At 47.7% G+C, this 2,602-nt stretch overlaps 1 protein-coding gene across 1 annotated transcript in view; it reads left to right on the top strand.

The window, feature by feature from the left end:
- Positions 1 to 2,602, top strand: part of Cd70 (CD70 molecule) — an 11,895-nt gene that overhangs the window by 5,041 nt on the left and 4,252 nt on the right. The window contains exon 2 of the mRNA XM_031347241.1: positions 2,414 to 2,560. The gene's annotated coding sequence lies outside the window, so the exon portion shown is untranslated. The remainder of the gene's footprint in view (positions 1 to 2,413; positions 2,561 to 2,602) is intronic.

Here is a 2,602-nt window from a genome sequence, read left to right as displayed (position 1 = left end):
TGCCCTGCCTTCCCTCACTGACGAGGCCTAGGCTCCTGCTTCAGTCCTGCCCTGCCTTCCTGCCCTGCCTTCCCTCACTGATGAGGAACGAACCCTTTCCTCTCCAAGGTGCTTTAGTCATGATGTTCATTAGCAATAAAAGCCCTAGCATGAACCACATACATTGCATGACTCAAAGCCCCCCAAAATGGAGCTGAAGAAATGAGTTAGTTACGAGCACCTGCTGGGTCTCTCACTAAACCCGGGCTCATTTCAGCTGGGTTGATCAATGAGCTGCTGCAATCCTCCTGTCTCTGCTTCCCAGCAGGCTACCATTACAGACAGGCACTGATGAACCCCACTTTCAGGTATCAAATTCAGAGTTCTTATTCTTGCTTGACAGGACCTGTACCTGTAACTTTAATTTTTTTCAAAACTTATTTTTAATGATGATTCTTTTTTTAAAAAAAAAAAAAGATTTATTTTATTCATATGAGTACTCCATTGCTGTCTTCAGACACGACACAGCAGAAGAGGGAACTGGATCCTATGATAGGTGGCTGTGAGCCACCACGTGGTTGCTGGGAATTGAACTCAGGACCTCTGAAACATCAGTCAGTGTTCTTAACCACTGAGCCATCTCTCCAGCCCTTAATGATGATTCTTAAATACTTTAACCTTCCTTGTAGCCCACCACTCACCAGAGGTAGTGGGAAAGAAAGGATATGCGAGAAGTGGACCTGTTTAGAAAGGTTCTTTGGAGCAACTCCTGCCTGTGTTCTCTGGAAATCAGTTCACAGGTTAGCAGCAGCAGCTTGATCCACTCACAAACACTTCACGGACACACCAGCTGTCCAATTTGATAGAGTCAAGAGAGCAAACACGAATGAATCCACAGTAGTGGCACTACCTAGGCCTAGGAGAAGCTCTCGGCTGTGCCTCTCTCAGGGAAGTGAAGAACAACAAAGACAGCTAGCTCATAAGCAAGCCTAGCTCCGCCTCTGTCACTGTCCAGCAAGTCCTATTTGTACCCTCCAAACATCACATGTTCTCCAAGGGTCTTGCCTCAGCTGACATCACTCTGCCAGTCAGCCTGAGTCTGAGGAATCAGCAAGAAACCGCAGCACAGCACCAGAAGATTTTTGGTGCTTTTTTTTCTCTCTATAGAGTCATGAAAAATGCAGCTCAGCAATGCAATATAAAGCAGATCAATACATGTGTGTTAGCAAAGATCCTTCATCACATGTCCTTTCATGTGCTTGCTTTAGCAGAACACCCTCTCTGCTGTGTCTTCTTCAGCTAAGCATCCCTTCATGAGTCTGCCTTAGTCTACCATCTGTATCCTCTTCAGGAAAACACTCCTTCGTGTGTCTGCCCTAGCAAAACACGATCTAACACAACTGACTTTCCAAAGAACCCTTACATTCAAGACCCTTCAGGGCCTGTATCCACTAAGCCATTATCCCCAGCCTACATTATATTTTTTTAAAGGTTTGTTTTATTTTAATGCATGTGTATGGGGGTGATATGTGCACAGATGCCCATGGAAACCAGAGTTGTCAAATACTCCTAGAACTGGAATTTCAGATCATTTTAAACCATTTGACATGGGTGCTGGGAAGTGAATCCTCTCTCTGGGATAGACACGTTCAACCTCTGAGATGTCTCTCCAACCTCATGTTAATCTCACTACATCTGAATTGCAGGAGATTAGATCCAAGGGCCACTGACCAACAAGTTCTCCCCAAAACAGAATCTGAAGGTGGTGGTGGCCTCTAGCTGGGCCAGCTCAAACCTGTTTCAGAGGCAACCTCTCCCTGGTACTCTTTCCTGTAGCGAATACCTCAACTTCAGAAGAACTTGAGCTTGTAGATGTGTTCCAACATCTTATAGAACAGTCTGGATTCTGGGTAAAATAGACTTCCATGAAGAACACACAGCACCCTTGGAGTGCCCAGAGAAGGCCCAGAGGAGAGGACACCAGGGACAGGAGGGATACAAGGCTGGGGCAACTGCTGCTCAGCTCAGTGCCTCCCCCATCAAGTGTTTCCTTGCCTCTGCTAGTTCTAACTAAACTCTCAGCTGCTCACTCTGCTACTGTATCTCCTGTGGCAAAGAGGCAAAGTGGAGGCCATCTGAGAGCAGCAGGCCTGGTGGTCTGCCTGCTTTATTGTCTGACAGCTTCATATAGTCACAGAATGAATTTTAGTCATGCCCATCCCTTCCCCCTCTCTAGTCCATTCCCTCCTCCTGTTGAACATTTTCTTCTGAGCAAGTGCTGGCCCCCACCCCCGCAACCGCCATTGCCTTCCAGGCTTTCATGTCTCTTTCTGTGTGGTGCTGCACTGAGTCATGGGCAAGAGGCTGTTTTTTCTGGGGCAATGGCAGCTGACTGGTGTCCACAGCACTGAAGAAAGTGACCTTCCTTTCTCAGCAACCGAAACTGGCCAGAAAGCCTCAGGGAGTGTGGGATCTCGCGGCCCAGCCCGGTCCACGCGGAGCAGAGCAGTGCCAAGAGATCCTGCGCTAATTACCACAGCTGAAATAAGTGTCAGAAGGCAAGGGCTGTGTCTACTTTCAGGTAGGGTCATGTTCTCAGATTCCCAGTGACATGGTTGGGGGG

Source organism: Mastomys coucha, unplaced genomic scaffold, assembly GCF_008632895.1.
Source record: "Mastomys coucha isolate ucsf_1 unplaced genomic scaffold, UCSF_Mcou_1 pScaffold3, whole genome shotgun sequence".
Lineage (NCBI taxonomy): Eukaryota > Metazoa > Chordata > Mammalia > Rodentia > Muridae > Mastomys > Mastomys coucha.
Note: the sequence above shows the minus strand (reverse complement) of the source record. Positions and strands in the feature narration are given on the sequence as shown.